The 20,449-nt window shown below is 34.0% G+C and overlaps 1 protein-coding gene across 5 annotated transcripts in view; it reads left to right on the plus strand.

Annotated features, from left to right (window-relative positions):
• Positions 1–20,449, plus strand: part of LOC128858739 (acidic phospholipase A2 PA4) — a 53,924-nt gene that overhangs the window by 17,262 nt on the left and 16,213 nt on the right. Inside the window, exon 1 of one of the 5 annotated variants that reach the window (XM_054095225.1) lies at positions 2,157–2,436. The exons of the other annotated variants lie outside the window; for them this stretch is intronic. The gene's annotated coding sequence lies outside the window, so the exon portion shown is untranslated. Of the gene's footprint in view, positions 1–2,156; positions 2,437–20,449 lie in introns of those variants that run through there. 5 annotated transcript variants of the gene reach the window in all.

The raw sequence follows: 20,449 nt of genomic DNA on the forward strand, positions 1-20,449 counted from the left end.
ATAATTGGGACCATTACAATGGTTTGTCTACTAAAAAACTCAACACAGCCTCCGCTCATGCTGCTTTTTTGCCGGTTGAACAACCACTGATTGGATGAGTGTGTGAATACTTGTGAAATGAGCGTGAAGGACTCTGCTGTCGAATCCTCGTTGATGTGGTAGCCGAAGTTACATTCACAATTTTGTTTCGGATGACTAAGCCTAGTAATCTATGATCCTAGAAGCTGGTGCTAGAAATTGCGATCTCCTCTCTGATAGAACGGATCCGTCTGCATCTCCGTAATTTCAAGGACGGATCAAGTAAGGCACAACATGTGTAACTAAGGTCCAGTAAGTTGTTTAAAAGGTTATCAGAGCAATACCTTCTGCTTTCAAATCCGGTATGAATCAATGAAGGCGGCGTAGAGACTCACGTCAAACGGAGTATGGGGAAACGAAGAAAACACTGACCACTGTCAGATTTGCCACCAGTTGTCGAAGCGTTGCACACTGTTCTCTATGCCAGCGGAAAATCGGGTGCCTTACGTTAGCTTCGTTAGGAAGTGTGACGTTTTGCTCCCAGATGGAGATCAGTGGATAAGTCCAGAGAACCTACAAATCAACGACGGTAGTGGATCTCCTAAAATTTAGTAGAAAGGATCTGAGAGTACTGGCAGGTGTAATCACAGGACACAACGCCTGTGGCCAGCATATGTCTACCGTGGAAATCATAGACAATCCAACATGCCTGTCTTTTCGTGAAAATGAGGACACTGCAGAGCATTTTCTCTGTAGCTGTCCGACGTTCTCCAGAATCAGACTTAGGCTATTGGGGTGCGATGTTCTGAGCATGCATAAAGTTCATAATCTTCCTCTGCCGGATCTCTTAAGATTTATCAATGAATACAAAAGATTCGAGGAAGAGTGATCTCCAACCAGTTTCTTCGGCTTATCACCCATACTGTATCTATCCTGTCTTTCTATTCCTTCCACTATAACCTACCCATGTGTAGTACTACGGTCTTCCTGACAGACTACTTGGACGTGTCCCACACCGCACAAATCTAATCTAATCTAACCTTCTGTTTTTGACGCTTAAACTGATACCTGGAGTCTATTTCGTAAGAAAATACTTCGTTAGCTTTCGCACAAACTGAAAATGGTACTAGAGCTGGGTGGTATTTGGTTAATAACTGCAGATGCTTTACTGCTTCAAGCATAACGACAAGAGCCTTTTCACTCGAAACTACAATAAATTAGATGCTGGAGAGATTGATGAGACTAAGGGGCATCAATTCTCTAATACTATCTCTCTTTTTATACACACCAGATTGTCCGGAGGTTATCGGGACTGGAATTATTTGTAAAAGGTGATCAGATTGGAGGTACTTTTTCCAAAAGAGTTTTTTTGACAGATCACGCATGCCTACTGTCAAACTAAATACATAATTTCTTTCAGTATTCATTGACATTTCATCTTGGAAAGACTTACGCCTCAACTCGAATATCGACGCTCTGTGAAAAATGTTCATCGCGCGTTCAGGCCGTGCGTGCGTGACTAATATTCGGGATTCGGAGTGCATTGGTTCGAATCTCCATGATTAGTATATGCTTGTACATTGATATATTTAGATACCTTATGGATTGCTAGCCCTTAGGTTAGTGTCTCTATTGAATTGTTACTAGTAATGCGCGGGATATAAATATGACAAATTGAAGAAACAGAAGCGAATGTCAATACATTAATTTATTTAAAACACACAACTGGTACGACTACCGCATCATTAAAAAAATAAAAAGGAAATAAATTGAATGGCGTTGTTGTCGTCATGAAAACCGATTATTCGCGCCTTCTGTTTTGATCGCATTTTTCATGTAGAGCAATGTTATCTAGTGGAAGCCGCTTAACATGCATGCACACTTACGCATACACACACATACTCGTATGAAGATATGCGATCGAAGTAACCGGCAGAAGAGAAATAATATACACATTTGCACGCATTGAAATTTCAAATTGGATGTTGTTGTAAAGCGCAATTTCATGGTTCTACTTGCTACACACATACATATGCATATTGTAAAGCGCTCTACTTCATTGCAAATACTAAGGAGTCTCTAAGTTTGGTATTTGAATGCGCTTAAAACAATTATAACGTATTTCTTACATATACAAGCGTAAAGATTTTAATGATAGTGCGCATACACGCACGAACATATGGTGTGTGTACGAGCTATACATTTAGCTGTGAGCTGTGCCTAGCAAAATATCTTCTTGTTAGACCAACCCCAAGCACATTAAAATCAGTGTAGCTTTTCAGTTATCTGCTAAGGCTGAACGGAAACGGACGTGGGTTGTTATTTCAGTAGAATTCAACGAACATAAGACTCCGTTAGGCGAAAAGAAATATTGTTCAAGAAAGAAGTGATGTTATTTAAATTGGAGTAGATTTGAAAGTGAGTGTTTCAATATCAGGTATTGGAAAATATAGTGAATGATTAATTAAAATAACATAAATTGATGAACAATAAAATTAGATGGAATAATAATAAATAAATTTAAATAAAATAAAAATGAAATGAAATAAAATTAAATTCAATAAAATGTGAAAGAAAAAGAATAAATAAATTTAAATAAAATTAAATAAAATTAAATAAAATAAAATAAAAATAAAAAGAAATAAAATACAAATAAATAAAATTCGAAAAAAAGGAATAAATAAATTTAAATAAAATAAAAGTAAAATTAAATAAAATAAGATGGGAAAGAAAAGAAATAAATAAGCTTAAATAAAATTAAATAGAATAAAATAAAAATTAAATAAAACTAAATAGAAAAGGAATAAATAAATTTAAATAAAATAAAAGTAAAATGAAATAAAATAAAATGGGAAAGAAAAGAAATAAATAAGCTTAAATAAAATTAAATAGAATAAAATAAAAATTAAATAAAACTAAATAGAAAAGGAATAAATAAATTTAAATAAAATAAAAGTAAAATGAAATAAAATAAAATGGGAAAGAAAAGAAATAAATAAGCTTAAATAAAATTAAATGGAATAAAAAAAAATTAAATAAAACTAAATAGAAAAGGAATAAATAAATTTAATTAAATGAAAATGTACTGAATGAAATTAAATTAAAAAATTAAAATAAAATAAAATAGTTATATCTTCCACTTGATTAGCGCCTAAGCATCTAATCAAAAATTTGAAGAAGTGTTGGCAGTCACACTTCTTCAAATTTTACCTTTTAGAAAACATGCACAAGTCGACCATACTGGACACATGTGCAATAGTTCGTAGATTTTTAAATATTTAAGCAATAGCAATCGCATGGGCGTAGAACTTGGACTGCGCTCCACCAGAGCACAATCCCTTGAAAATTTTATCCGGATGTGTAAACTCCGGCAGTAGCCGAGATGAATTAAGCTCAAGTACAAAAAAAAAATAAAATAAAATGAGATTAACTGAAATAAAACACAGTGAAATAATTTACTACCATTCGCAATTCACAGAGAGAACGTCTGTTCGAATCTCGGTGAAACACCAAAATTAAGAAAAACATTTTTCTAATAGGGATCGCGCCTCGGCAGGCAATGGCAAACCTCCGAGTGTATTTCTGCCATGAAAAAGCTCCTTATAAAAATATCTGCCGTTCGGAGTCGGCTTAAAACTGTAAATCCCTCCATTTTGTGGAACAACATCAAGACGCACACCACAAATAGAAGGAGGAGCTCGGCCAAACACCCAAAAAGGGTGTACGCGCCAATTATATATATATATAAAATAATTTATATGAAGAAAACTAAAAAATAAAAAGGAAATGAAATAGAATAAAATTAAATTAAATTAGTTCGGTAATATAAAATGAAAACAAATATACTACAATACAATATAAAATAGAATAAAAATAATTTTATTAAAAAATTAAATGAAGTAAACAAAAAATTAAATGAGATGAGTAATAAAATGTGGAATAATATTAAGTCAATTGAATTTAGATACAATCGTATGAAAATAAGCATAAAATAAGATAAAAAAATTAAAGAAAATGAAATGGAATTTCCTCCTTTTGTACTACCGTCCTGATCTTCTCGTGGAGCCTAGGGACTGTGAAGATGAAATAATGATAAATAAATAAGTAAATAATAAAAAAAAATAATTACATATAATTTAAAAAATTAAAACAAAATAAAATTAATTGAATTAAAATAAACGAAATGAAAACAAACGTCATGTATGACAATAACTGGAACAAAAAAAAATATTAAACAAAGTAAATAAGACAAATAACAAGAAGAAAAAATTAAATAAAGTGAGATGGAATAATGATTAACAAATAAATAAATACATAATAAATTAAAATAAAATAATTTAAAATTATAAATATTAAACATTAAATAAAACGAATAAAATAAATTTAAATTCAATCAAATTAAATTAAACAAAAAAATTAAATAAAAAAATTTAATAAAATAAAAAAATAAATAACATAAACAAATAAATAAATAAAATAAACAAATAAAATAAAATTAAATTAGATCAAATTAAATTAAACAAAAAAAAATTTAATAAAATAAAGTAAAATGGAATTGAGTAAAATTAAATTAAACTTAATAAAATAAATATAAAATCAAATGCAATACAATAAATTAAAATTAAACTAATTCCAATCAAAATAAATCTAATTGAATTGCAACGAATTACTAAAATATGGTGGAATACATAAAAGGCGGTACATAAAAAAGGCGGTAAAGCAAACTGTCAAAATTACAGAGGCATATAGCTACTAAACTCAGGGTACAATGTCTTCACAAGTATATTATATTTAAGGCTATATATGCTAAAGTAATACTAGATGTAGGTAATCATCAGCAGGATTTAAAGGCAACTGGTCGACGATCGATCAGTGCTTCATAGTCATACAAACCTTTGAAAAACTATATGAATACGACATTGATATTCACTGTCTATTAATCAATTAGCAGCAGGCATTTGATAGCATAAACCGAAGTAAAATAAAATACTTGTTGCAGTCTACAAATACGACAGCAAAAGTTATAGTGCAAGGAGAATGTACGCAACCGTTCTCTATTGCCTCAGGAGTTTAACAAGGAGATGCCCTCTCAACGCTGATATTTAGCCTAGTGTTACATGCAATACTAAACGAAATAAACCCAAATAAAAGCATCTACAACAAGCCATTCCAAATGTGTGCCTATGCAGATGATATACTCGTATTAATAATGGCTTGAAATAACTTTAAATGAACTGCAGGCTGCGTTCAAAAAGCTGGAGGAAATAATATATCTAGCTGGACTGATAATCAATGCAGAAAAAACTAAATATATGGTCCGATCAAGATCAAACAGTGTATCCAATGATCTGGAGTGTGGGGCATACACATTCCAATGTGTAAATGAGAGTTCACCTACTTGGGCATTCCATTATCAGCCACCCAAGACATGTCGGTAGTAATCAATGACAGAATACGGGCAGCCAACAAAGCGAATAATGCTAATCTAAAATTGGTCAGATCTAAAACATTAAGAATGTATAAAGCACGGACACGACCTGTGCTGACATATGGCTGTCAACTATGGGCGCTGAAAGCTAACGAGACAAAGCAGCTTATGTGCTTTGAACGAAGAGTGCCCCGAAAGATCTGTGGGCCGCTTAGACTGGCAGATAGCACTTATCGCATTAGGCACAATGGCGAACTGGAATACATAGTTAAGAAAGAAACTATAATAAGATTTATTAAGTCTCAACGAGTTAGATGGCTGGGACATGTGGCTAGAATGCCAAGGGAGCGATCAACGAGAAAGGCGCTAGATCTTCCCCCAACTGGAGAAAGAAAAAGGGAACGCCCGAGGAAAAGGTGACTAGAAGATGTGGAAGCTGATCTTAGAAAAATGCGTGTGCAATGTTGGAGGGAAGTGGCTGTAAATCGAGAACGATGGCAAGAAGATGTGAAGGAAGCAATGGTAAACCAAGGAATGTGACGCTAAGAAAAAGAAGAAGAATTGCAACAAATAAAATAAAATTAATTAAATAAAACCGAATAATAGTATCAAATAAAAATTAATTGTGATTAATTGATTTAAATAAGTCAATTTAAATACGGTGAAATATAAAAAAATATTAAATTAACTAATGTAAAATGACTCTTTCTCATTTTACATTAATTAATTTAATTTTAATTTAAAAGTAAACTAAATTTAAAAAAATTGTGTTCTAATTACGGTTGCCCCTCGGCAAGCAATGGCTAACTCCCGAATGTATTTCTGCTATGAAAACGCTCCTCATAAAAATATCTGCCGTTCGGAGTCAGCTTACAACTGTAGGACCGCCATTTGTGGAACGACATCAAGACGCATGCCGAAGAGGAGGAGCTCGGCTAAGCACCTAACAGAAATGTACGCGCCAACTGTTTATTTATTTTTAAATAAAAAAATACACTAAGTATAAAATAAAATTAGATAAAATAAAATAAAGTATATTACAATTAAATTATATTAATTGGAATTAAAATAAACATCATTAAGTTAAAATAAAAAAATAAAATAAAGTAAAATAAAATAAAATAAAAAAACGTAATAAATAGAAATAAAATTTAATTATAATTAATTAATTTAATTTAGTTAAATTAAATCATGTGAAAATAAAGTAAAGCAAAATAAAATAAAATTTAAGTAAAATAAAATAACTAAGTTCAATTCATATCAATTAAATTAAGTGAAATAAAAATAAATTAAATAGAATGAAATGACTGTACATGCTGATTTTGTTGTGATTTTCGTTTTATATGTTTTTTATCTTTTGGAGACCATATCACAGTAATTCTATTAAGGGGTTATATACAGTCAGAATTTTCAAAAAATCGTTTTCTTTTTCTTAATGTACATACATATATTTAAGAATACACACAGAAAATCTAATATCGTTCCGGTGAATATTTTCGAAGTTACACGCAAATTTGAGAAGGCGTTTCAGAGTGCTTTTATCCTAAAGTGCTTTTCAAACTTTAATCGTATCGAACGTGTTCAGAAAATCTCTCTTTAATTTGTTTTGCGATCATTGAATTTTTCTGAGCCTACGCTTACGCTTACTCATGACTCTCGCTTGCTTCTCTTAAGACCTTAGAAGCTATTTAGAAAAACTGTACTCTCACTGCCCTTTTTGATTAATGTTTTTAATGGCTCATTAGATTGTACTTCTTTATTGGATCGTATCAATTTTTATATTCTGCAAAAAACCTACGTGTATTACTCCCTTTTTATGTTGCTAGTTGGAAGGCTGAGTACGAAATATGAGTTTGTTAAAATTTTGAACTCTTACTTTCATAAGTTTTTGGAATTAATATTTAGTGCTTTTAGTTATAAACTTTTTATTTGCTTATAGTTTGTAAGAAACCCGAACTTTCATACACTAAATTTATATGAATAAAAAAGTAAGCTCTATTGATGAATAACTTAAAGACAAACACACGCAGAATTTCATACCCTGTTTATTTTCTGCGTTTTTCTTTTCTAGCAATCGTAGGTCAGCGTGTCACAGCGCGTGTATTTGCAGTAGTTCCTCAGATCAATATCCGCTGCGAAAATAATGAAAAAAAAAAGAAATGCAAAGGAAGACCAAAATACACATAGACTGAGCTAAAATAGAAACGACAGGAGCTTTTTGTGCTGATAACTTCTAGTTTATTTATTCATAATAGTCCCCTCTGGCCTCGATACACTGTTTTGCGTGATTTGAAAGCTTTTCGAAAGAGTGTTTCAAGTCATTGGCTGGAATGTCCTTCAGGTTGTCGGTACAAGTCTTTTGGATGTCCTCTAGGGACTCGTTTTCCTTTTATAGCCAAATGCAATTTTTCGAATAGGTAGAAGTCACAGGAAGCCATATCAGGTGAATACGGTGAGTGATTGATGGTCAAAATGCGATTTCTTGTCAAAAAATCAGTCTCAACAGTGGATCGATGAGACGGTGCACCTTAGCACGAACTCCTTGTGGACAATTCCCATGGAATCGTAAAAACAAATGAGCATCGACTTGATTTTTGACTTCTCTAAACGCAATTTTTTGGATGGTGGCTCGTCTGGGGCCTTCCATTCGGCACTTTGACGCTTAGTTTCAGGTTCATGTTGGAAACACCACTTTTCATAATCAATTACAAAGTTGTAAAGGGAGCTCTCGTCTTTTCTCGCCTCTATAATGAGGTCTTTCGAATGTTGAATTCTGAGCAATTTTTGGTCCTCAGTTAACTTGTGGAGAATGAAATGTGTACAGACCTGAATGAACGATGTTTTCGTTTAATTTTTGATAGATTCACGAGCAATTTCGATGAAGTTTTCGGTTATTACTGATTTTAAACGACGTGTTCATCGTCATTTATATCCTCACAACCATCTCTGAAACGTGTAAACCACTCATGAATTCTGGCACGAGATAGACAAATCGCCATAAACTTTTTTCATCAATTTGAATGTTTCGGTAAACATTTTACCGATTTTAAAACAAAATTTGATATTAGCTCTTCGTTCGAAGCTCATTTTTGTACCGATGACACAAACATACTGACACTTTAAATGCAATAACTTCGCTTCCACTGAACCGAATGTCACCATGCTTTCACTGGAAGTCACTTAGGGATATAACTTCCAACGCACTAACTCATTAAAAAGATGGCGCCATCAAAAACATTTTTATGATGCCAGTCTTGTTTATTTTGGGCTTCACCTTGTATAGCAAACTTTTTTCTAATAGATACTAGTCTCCAGTTATATTTTCGTCATAATCATAAAAACCTAATTTTCCATTTGAGGATGAGGTTATGAGATTTCCCAGTTACGAAAATGAGTGATTTGTGAATACAGTTCTTAATCATGGTGAAATAAATTAAAAAAATTGTTTTTTTTAAGAAAAAGACTATAAACTACTCGAATTCCTAATAGAGTATTTTAATATAAAAAAATCGTATTTTATAAATTTCAATTAAAAGTTTTAAATTTATTAATTAAAAATTTTTAGTTTTTTTTATTTAAAATTACTAAAACTAAAATTCGATATGATTTTTATTATATGTTTGCATGTATTTAACACATTACATTACTCACAAATATTTGCAGAGAAATCTTCGTAATTACTACGCATAATTTAAATTTAGTTGCCTGCAGCTGAAGAAGCTTTAAAGGCAAAATAATGACCAATTAAAAAACCAGTTATCATTTAAGTTGGTTTTAGCGAATTTCAATGCCACTGCCGGCAACGTGGTGCGGTTACTCTTAGTGTTCTTTTATTGCTTCAAATACTTCGAGTACCACTAAAAATGTGAAAGGTGTTGAAGGCAAGAAGCGATTGAGGTTATTATGCTGAGAAAGATAAATTAATTAAATTTAATAAGCTGTAGAAGTACGAAAGTGTGTGCAAAAAGATATACAATACATTTTTGTATATTCTTCTAATTTATTTATTTATACACATTTTTTTCTTCAGATTACTTTTTAGAGCTTTACAACATTTTTTAGTCACTCTTTGCTTAATTTATACGCAGTATTCTTTAAAACTTGTTAAAAATCTTTAAACATACTCTTGAATACATATAAAAGAGTACGAAATGAATTTGAATTTCCAGTGCCTCTGTGTAATTGTAGCGCATAACTTTTGGCTGAGAGTGAAATTGAAAAATAGTTAAAAAAAGAATTACATCAAGCGAAGAAACAAAGACAACAAGCGAAGACAAAAATTTGGCAAAATATGCCATATAAATCAGAGTAAAATTTCAATAGCTTGAAGTGATTTAGCTTGTTGTGTTCCTCTTTCATCCATACAAACCTATGGTTGCACATTTTCTAAAGTGACTACTCACTCCTCCGTAGTCAGTGTAATCCTTTTTGGACTTTATTTGATTCGATCACTTGCTGCCACATTGGGCATTCCTTCGAATGAGGACGAGGAGGAGGAGGAGACTATACAACACCTGCCCTGCCACTGTCTGGTACTATTTGGGTGAAGAGCTCAAATGTTCGTAGGAACCTGAAGATCTCAGTTGCATTATAACCTATCAGGAATCTGACAGATTGTTTTTTTTGGTACAAAAATGGTTTTAGAAATCTCTCTGCGGCCTTCAGAGAAAGCTTGGAGCCTCAGAACGTTTCCTTAGTGACGACCCTAGTCTATCACAGAATAAGTCATCGGTGCTTTTGTGCTTAATATAAAAACAACTTACATTATTTTTTAATTACTTTTGCTTTGTTAGAAGAAGTAAATTTAATTTCAATTCTTCTGTCAAGTATTTGGCCGAGATTCCCTCCAAAAAATAGTATACGCCTTGACATAACTCCACCTGATTCATTTTTATTTTCATTTTTGTTTTTTTTGTTGTTTAAACCGCTGACCGGCAGGTAGTTTTTATGAGAAGTTTTTCGATGACAGAAATATACAGGATGGATTAGCTTTGCCTGCCTAGGCGTGACCACTATAAGAAATTACTTTTTCTATCATTTAAGTTGTACGTTCTCAGTCGGTTTCGTCCGCGCAGCATGCTGAATGGAAATCTTATACAAAACCTCCAGGATTCGTTGTGAAGTGCAGCTGCAGTCAAATGACTTAGGTTTCTGATCGTGGTCTTTTCCTGAATGCCAAGCTTAAACGGAAGAGGCATGCTGACGCAACTTTGTCCAAAGCAAGAAAGGCTCTTATGATCTCCAAACGTCTTGCAGGAAAATCCTAGGGCTGCAGCTCCAGAATCCTGAGATAGATGTACATCACGATAATAAGACCAATAATAGTATATGAAGCGGGTGCTAGGGTATCGAGAGCCGATCTCTCGACAGTACGGACAGCACTAACTAAGCTTCAGTACTTACCACGCGTGTACATCTCGGGGGCGATGCGAACCTGCCCTATAGCTGCGATGGGGTGCTGCTCGAGTTGACACCGCTTCATATAGTTATTCAGTAATCAGCTAAGCGTACCCAGTTGAATATTAGTAGGGCAGGTTTCGGCAAAGGAAAAGTGATGCCATCTGAAAACACGGAATTGCTGACTCTGCAGCCCCCATTTACCAAGCTACTCTAGAGATGATATCACCAAAGTCATCAGATTCAAAAAAAAAGTTCAGCATTGAACTGAATTGAACGACAAGGTAAATTGGAGTACACCTGCATCTGAAAGGAAACTCCAGAAGTGTAGCCTGCACTGGTGCACAGATGGCTTGAAAACACCAGAAGGCATAGGCGCTAGAATATATAGCTACGCAACCAAGCGTTTTATGCCGATGAGTAATTTTCCAAGTACCTTCAATGCGGAGGTATATGTCGTCTATCTGTGTGTAGAGATAAACTTAGGCAGGAATTTCCGGAATGAGCGAATTGCCATTCTGAGCGACAGTCAGACGGCACTCAAGGCACTGCCATCCTGGTAAATTAAGTCCTCGCTGGTCTTTGAGAGTATTGAGAAACTGAATCCGTTAGGAACGCACTATCACATTTGGCTAATTTAGATCCCAGGACATAAGGGTATAACTGGGGGGTACGCCCAAAAGAGGTTTAGAAAAGAATAAACTGACAAGGCTCACAGCCATTCTCACAGCCTACTGCACACTGCGCAGTCATCTGCACATGATATGGTCCACAGATTCTTGGCGTTTCTGCAACCAATTTCAGAAGACTCCAATGTCCTTCTCCTTGAATGCAGAGCTATAGCGCGGAGAAGCTTGAGACATCTCGGGTAATTGCAGCCAATAAAAAGGCACATACGCTCAATCCAACCCAGCTTTATCATGAATTTAATAAAGGGTGATTTTTTAGGAGTTATAGGAAAGTTTTTCAAAAAAACACACGTAAAACTCAGAAAAAGGCATGCAATTTTTATTTAAATCGATAGTACAGTCCATATAATTTAATGTTTCAAGATTATTTCATGCAAATGTTGACCGCGACTGCGCTTCAAATAGTCCATCCGCTTAGTCCAATTTTGGCATACTCTTTCCAATGTTTCGGCCGGTATCTCACATATAAATGCTTTAATGTTGTCTTCCAATACGTTAATTGAAGCAGGCTTGTCTGAATAGACATGAGCTTTAACATAGCCCCACAAAAAATAATCTAAAGGCGTTATATCGCACGATCTGGGTGGCCAATTGACAGGTCCCAAACGTGAAATAAAACGTTCACCGAACTCGCCTCTCAACAAGTCCATTGTTACGAGTGCTGTGTGGCATGTGGCACCGTCTTGCTGAAACCACATGTCATGCAAGTCGAGCTCTTGCGGTGGATATCATTTCACGGTAGCGCTCACCATTCACAGTTACGTTACGATTCGCAGCATCTTTGAAGAAGTACGGTCCAATGATACCTCCAGCCCATAAAGCGCACCAAACTGTGACCTTTTCTCTATACATTGGTAGCTCTTGCAATTCTTCTGGCTGATCTTCACTCCAAAATCGACAATTCTGCTTATTTACGTACCCAGCTTTGTCGCTGAACACAATTTTTCGATAAAAAAGTGGATCTTCGGCCAACTTTCCAAGAGCCCATTCACCAAAAATTCTGCGTTGCGGTAGGTCGTTCGGTTTCAATTCTTGCACCAGCTGTATTTTGAAAGGCTTCACACCTAAATCCGTTCGCTAAATTTCCAACGTTGTTGAGTAACAGAGGCCCAATTGCTGCGAACGGCGACGAATCGATAATTGATGGTCATCATTAACATTGGCCGAAACAGCTCCGATATTTTCTTCAGTTCGCACTCTACGTAGGCGTGTTGGTGGTTTGATGTTATAATGAAAATTTGGTTCTAAATTTAGTCACAATAGCTCGAATAGCCGCTTCAGTGGGTCGATTAAACTGACCATAAAATGGAAGAAGTGCGCGAAAAACTTTCTTAACAGAACACGCATTTTTATAATAAAATTCAATGATTTGCAAGCGTTGTTCGTTTGTAAGACGATTCATGGTTAAAGTGTAGACCAAACTGAAGATGTTTGACAGTGTAACAAAACACGAAACGTGCGTCAGCTGTTTAAACCAACTGTTTAAAAAGATAATAGCTAAAAAATCACCTGTTATGAGAACTGGGTCTGGATGAGGTACTGTGACGAGCAGAGTGCACAAAAGGCCATGACGTCGAAGTGCAAACATCAAGTCAATACATATATGTCTCTACTTCTCTGGTTCTGGTGTAACGCATCCCATCTAAAAAACGAGCGCATTGCCGATATTTGGGCCCCTACAGCTGTTAAACGAATTGTAACTTTCTCGCAAAAGAAACAAAGAGATTTCTAAAATGAAAATTTTTAGATTTTAGGATTCGCTGATCACGAGATTCAGGTCAAATTTAAATTTTTATTCCTAACAGCTGTCAAATGAACTCTTTCTCTAAAAGAAAAAAAATAAATTTCCCAAAAGTGGCAATTATTAGGTTTTAGAATTTCAGGTCAAATTTAAATTTTTATTGTTGTTAGCTGTCAAATAAACTGCAACGTTCTGTAAAAGCAAAAAAAGAGATTCCCAAAAGTGACAAAACTTGATTTTAGGATTCGCTGACGAATTTCAGTGCAAATGCATGCTTTATTTTTTTGGTATTATTGTATCATCTAATGTAGGGCAAAATAACTTAGATTCCTTATGTGCGGGTATTCTTAAAGTTGTCTATGAAAAAAAGTATGTTTTAAATTTTGAATTTACCCTCCACTGTGCGCCGTTTCATCCTAAGAGAAGGTTAAGTTTTACTCTCTAAAACACTTCCATGTAAACTAAATACATCTAAAAAATGTAGTGCAGATATTATGAACCCTTTACAACGTTTCGTTGGTGGAATTTTGTTATTTTCAAAAAACAATAAATAAATAGAAAAACAGTAAAATGAAAATACAAAAATATTTGGATTTAATGAGCTTGAAATTAAATATGTGGTAGCCATAAATATTTAATTTTTTTTAGTTTTTCAAACACAAATCTTCTTAAGTAAGCCGCTTAATCTGTTAACACCCGCTTAGCAGCTTCAAGATTTGTGTAAGCATGGAAATTGTTGAGCAGCAGTAAATAGATCACGTACGTAAGTGAACTTGACTCAATTGCTATTGTAAATCGATTCAAATTTTGCTTTTCGTAATAAAAAGTGTCATAAGGAAGTAATTCACTTGTCTACATACTTTGGGCATGGCATTCCCTCATAAACCGACTTGTACACGTTCGTACTGCATTGTAAAAATGTCATTAAAAGCCGAATAAAGTAAAGCAGGCAATTACATATGTACAATAAACGACCTACAGACAAAACAATAAACCTAAAACTTTTACCGCCTTCGTCGTCAAAAAACAAACAAATTTTAAGACCGATGCAAAATCATATGAAAGAGCAATCAAAAATAAAATAACTGTGACGTCCAACGTATAGACCAATAAATTAATTAGTAAGTGCAAATAAATATGTATTTAAAACAAAGCCACAAATTCACAAATGCGGTCAATAGTCGACGCCACAACAAACGAACCAAAACCGAACGGTCAATGGACTTGAAAAAGAGCTATTGACCCTGAACTGGAACAGTGCAAAACAGCTAGCCTAAATATTGACCTTTTTTCTGAAAAAAGAAAAAGATAAAGGTAAAACAACACACACGCACACATGATCAAATGATCGAATGGTCAACCCACACTCTGAAAGCAATTTCGCTGCGCCTTGGTGTGGATGATGATGTGAACGAATAAACAACCAGCGTAGTTTGTTGGAGTTTGTTGTTGTAACTTTATTTCAAGTTTAGCTGTGGCCAGGCATGCGATAATAGTTAAAAAGCGGGCGTATCAATAAGTCTCTAAAGTGCGAAATGCGGTAAACTAAAAAAACGTTTTCTCTACCAACATACAGTCCACGACAAATGATAAGTTAAATTAGTTTAAGTTAAATGATTAAGTTATTTAGCTTATTGAGTTAAGTTAAGCTAAATTATTAAGTTAAGTTAAATTAAATTATTAAGTTACGTTAAGTTAATTTAGCTTATTGAGTTAAGTTAAGTTAAATTATTAAGTTACGTAAAGTTAATTTAGCTTATGGAGTTAAGTTAATTATTAAGTTACGTTATTGAGTTAAGTTAAGTTAAATTATTAAGTTAAGTTATTGAGTTAAGTTAAGTTAAATTATTAAGTTACGTAAAGTTAATTTAGCTTATGGAGTTAAGTTCAATTATTAGATTCAGTTATTGAGTTAAGTTAAGTTAAATTATTAAGTTACGTTAAGTTATTTAGCTTATTGAGTTAAGTTAAGCTAAATTATTAAGTTAAGTTAAATTAAATTATTAAGTTACGTTAAGTTAATTTAGCTTATTGAGTTAAGTTAAGTTAAATTATTAAGTTACGTAAAGTTAATTTAGCTTATGGAGTTAAGTTAATTATTAAGCTAAGTTATTGAGTTAAGTTAAGTTAAATTATTAAGTTACGTAAAGTTAATTTAGCTTATGGAGTTAAGTTCAATTATTAGGTTCAGTTATTGAGTTAAGTTAAGTTAAATTATTAAGTTAGGTTAAGTTATTTAGCTTATTGAGTTAAGTTAAGCTAAATTATTAAGTTACGTCAAGTTATTTAGCTTATTGAGTTACGTTAAGTTAATTTAGCTTATTGAGTTAAGTTAAGTTAAATTATCAAGCTACATTGAGTTAATTTAGCTCATTGAGTTAAGTTAATTTAGCTTATTAAGTTAAGTGAAAACAAATTATTAAGTTATGTTAAGTTAATTTAGCTTATTGAGTTAAGTTAAGTTAAATTATTAAGTTAAGTTAGGTTAAATTATAAAGTTACGTTAAGTTAATTTAGCTTATTGAGTTAATTTAAGTTATTAACTTAAGTTAGTTTAACTTATTTAACTTAAGTCAAATCTTTTGTTATAATTAAGTTATGTTTAGTTAAATTAGCTTAAATTTGTTTAATTATTACTTATTATGTTAATATTAACTTATTAAGTTAAGTTAAATTATTTAGATAAGTTAAGATAAATTATTAAGTTAAGTTAAGTTAGATTAACTTATTAAGTTAAGCTAAATTCAATTATTAATTTAAGTTAAGTTAAGTCAAATTATCAAGGTAAGTTAAGTTAAATTATTAAGTTAAGTTAAGTGAAATTGTCAAGGTAAGTTAAGTTAAATTATTAAGTTAAGTTAAGTAAAATTTTTAAGTTACGTTAAGTTATATAACTCATTAAGTTTAGTTAAGCCAAGTTAATTTATTAAGTTAAGTTAAGTTAAATTAAGTTAGTTTAACTTTTAAGTTAAGCTAAGTTGAATTATTAAGTTAAGTTAGTTTAACTTAGTAAGTTAAGTTAAGTTAAACTATTAAGCTAAGCTAAGTTTCTACGGTTGAGAGCATATTGAAGAAATTCAATTTTTATGTACGAGCACTCGTTCCCCCGAGAGTCGGTTGCGCATTACTCGAACAAAATGGATTTAAGTCCGACCAAGGGCTGTCACTTCAACAGCTATCTCCTAAAATGTATGGGAATGTTTTATGATTTAAACTGTTTTAGTGGTATTCAACTGCATAGTATTCATATTTTTATTTTGTGAGCTCAAGACCTTTTTCTTTTTGATTGTCGTCTAAGGGATTTTGGCTGGGTTTAACAAAGTGGCACAGTACTATCTTTCTCTCGCGACATCAAGTGAATCTAAGTCCTTTCCCATCAGATATTTTCAATCCAAAGGAGGCATTCTTCTTTCTCTGTTACCACCGCGGCTGCTACCGCATCAATGCTTTCTCCATAGTTCTCTCACACAGCTCATCCTGCATTCACATCACAGCGAAGTTAAGTCCTTTTTCACTTCAATCTACGCAATTATATATTACTCGTATTCTTCAGTCATTTCTTAAAATTTGAATACAAAAAATAGTAGCAGCGTGCTTAATCTGTAGAATATGCTACCATAGCGACTGCGAACCTGTCTACCGATGCGTGAGTCTGGTGGATGAGAATATTTTACCTCGCAATACGCAATAATTTTTGCCTCAAATTGGCCTCTTATACAATCAAACAGCACTACTTAGTATGCACCACTGATCATCGTGTTACGCTTCTCAAGGGAGACCGCACCCACCCAAAAATAAATAGTATTCGATGTTCTTGCTGGCCAACAGACTCAACATTTCCAGCACCGATGAGAAGCACCGATTTACCACGAGAAGCCCACTGTGTCGAGTGTTGCTTGGCTTTTGATGTGTTGTGCTAAAGCCACGTCTCGTTCACGGCTGGAATTCAAAATTGTTAAACGCTCCTTTGAAGTTGTCAAACGATGGCGTTTATTGTCAATTGTGCAAAAATGCGAGGTCCTTCTTCCGAATAGATTTTTCATATCCAAATACTTTTGCCAAACTGAGATGACTAACATATTGAAGTTCGTGCATCTTTACTCGCCGCTCATCCCGTAGTACATCGCGGATATTTTGGACCTTTTCTGTCACTTGTTTGAGTAAACGAAAAGTTTGTGACCAATGAAAATTCTATAATTTTCCATGATAATTTGTTCAGTTTGCGTGAAGATGTTTTCGCTTAAAAACAATTCACAATTAAATGAAAACAGCCTGGTATTTTGGCATTTGTAAATTATGTTGGCGAATATGTAATTTTTTTGCTGTGTTGGGATCTTAATTTGGAAATGCCATGATGCCAGGCTATTTGCACTTAATTCGCGAACTGGCCTAATGGTTAATGAGCAAATGAGTTCACTTTTTTTCATTTTAACGAAAATGCTGATGGTTCGCCGAGAAATTTAGGATGTGTTCTTTTGAAAGCTGCTTCTTAATGTGTGGGATTTTAAATGGCAATACCATCAATTCTAATTTCCAGGTACTTATTGATCCGCCCTAGTAATAAGAAAATATCACTTGCAATGGCTTAAGGACTCGCTTTATTGTAGTAAACAGTTAGCAGTACGTGATTTTCAGCTTCTGTTTGCACTTGTGTAACTCACTTGACGTGGAGTAGCACTCATACATATGCATTTTTGGCTTAAGTTCATTTGTTTGGTTTATTAAATACTGTTTGATCTTCTGTTAGTTTCAGTAGCTTTTTAGCGCAATAGACGCTTATTGAATATGTAAATATTTGTAGGGCACTCGAATGTTTGGTTCGTTATTGAATTAACCTGTCGATTGCGTTAAAGAATGTGAATTGTGCAAATTGAAGAGACCACTGGCAAGCTGCTTTAACTATGCGACAAGTGCTTTAAACCAGCCCTGCATGGCAATGTATTCTAGTAGTGTCGAACTGGTGCGTTTCTAATTACTTTAGAACCATTACTAATTAGCATTCTTTTCATATTTCATATATATTTATATATAAATAACTATATAATTAGCGCTTACACGCGCGTGTTTGGCCGAGCTCCTCCTCCTATTTGTGGTGTGCGTCTTGATGTTGTTCCACAAATGGAGGAACCTACAGTTTCAAGCCGACCCCTAACGGCAGATATTTTTTATGAGGAGCTTTTTCATGGCAGAAATACCCTCGCCGGTTTGCCATTGCCTGCCGAGGGGCGACCGCTGTTAGAAAAAATTTTTTATTCATTTTGATCATTCACAGAGACTCGAACCTACCTTCTCTCTAAACTCCGAATCGTGGTCACGCACCAACCCATTCGGCTACGACGACCTCATATACCCCTGTAAAAAATTGAGCGACTGCTGTCTAAAAAGAACTAGTCTCCGTAATGTACAATTGGGTATTAATTCGATAATTTCGATCACTTCTTCGAAATTCGAAAGCAAAGAGGCTGTGAAGAAAACATAAATAACCGCTGCACTCCTACTTGACGGCAACGGCAATATGTAAAGACAACAGCTGCAGATTCTGAAGGCCCTGGTTCAAACCAACTCTCGGGCATAAGAATGATAAATAGTCAAACTGTTTATAAAGCTTACATGTAATATTTGAATTGAAAAGAAAAACTTAAATATTAAAATTTACAAAGCATTTGGAATATGTAATATGGTTCGATAGTCTGGCTTCTGCATAGTTTTTACTTCTTGCCTTAAGAGATTTTCCAAGATGCTCGCTACATCCTCTATCATTCACCCCCGCTAGTTGTCAAAAATGCTGAGAATAATAAGTATAGACAAACCATTTCTTCGGGTGGGAGTTAACCTGAATATTTCCTCTGAAGTATCAAGGCACTTTGTCCTTTTTTTTAACTATTAAAACAAATTACGAGCTTCATGAACAATTTCCATCCTTACGCCAAGATTTTAACTCTCATTCTAAAAGTTTTAACATATCGGACCCACTTTCTATAGTTAAAAAAACGATACAATCTTCTCTCAATAAAAGATAGGAAATGATCAACAATTTCCCGGAGCAACCGCCAGGTGACGCTCTAAGTCAACAGATTTGAGTTCTTTTTTTTTCTGTGATTAACATTCTACCACTGTACGGGTCTTCGATTTTCACAGTTTTAAAAATGGATTTGAATTTAAAACAACAAGTTTGTATTAAATTTTGGTTAAACATTTATTCAGTGGTCCGAAAACGTTAGGCATGTTGGGACACTTCGGTAATGATATTTTAAAGAAAGCAGGCGTTTACGAGTGACGCGAACGCTTCAGAAGAGATCGTGAGTCCATCGAGAATAACGAACGTAATGGCAGACCGACGACATCGAAAAGTGATGAAAACATCAATAAATTGGAAGAAAAGTTGATCAAAAACCGCAAATTAACAATTAGAGAGCTGGCAGAGGACTCAAACATTGCTTATGGATCCGTTCAAAACATTGTAGTGGGATTGCGCCGTGTTGTTACAAAGTTTATCCCAAAGGACAGACTTGAATTGCATGCAAAAAAGAACCAAGTTGATATCGAATATTGCTAAAGATATTATTTCGAAGTCTGAATCCGACCCAATATTCATCAAGTGCATAATTACTGGCGACGAGACAGGAATTTATGAGTACGACATTGGTCTATTATCTAGACATCAGATCAAGCGAGTGAGTTGAGAACTCCGAATGGACCAAGACTAAAAAACCACGTCGTTTTCAGTCAAAAAAGAAAGCGATGCTCACGGTTTTTATGGATGGCAACCGTATTGCGTTGGCAAGAATTTTTGGCAAAATGTCAGTCAGTTTATATCGACTTTATTTCTGCGTTTTGCGACGTTTATGGTTTATATTAAGCAAACATTTGTGGAAGTTTGGATTTTGCATCATGACAACGCGCCGTAGCATAGTTCCCTTACTATCCGTGAATTTTTGACCAAGAACGAAGACAAGAAACGACCAAGAAATACCTTTCAAAAGCCATCGAATTCACCTGGCTCCCTGCGAGTTCATTCTGTTCGATCGAGTCAAGAAACCATCACGAGGAACGCGTTCTAACAGCCGGAAGGAAGTAATGGAAACATCAAAGTTGGCTCTGATGTCAATACCAAAAATAGAGTAATGTTTGGAAACTGGAACAAACGCTAGCATATGTACGTTGCAGTTTATATGA

The sequence above is a fragment of the Anastrepha ludens genome, chromosome 3 (genome assembly GCF_028408465.1).
Source record: "Anastrepha ludens isolate Willacy chromosome 3, idAnaLude1.1, whole genome shotgun sequence".
Taxonomy (NCBI): Eukaryota; Metazoa; Arthropoda; class Insecta; order Diptera; family Tephritidae; genus Anastrepha; species Anastrepha ludens.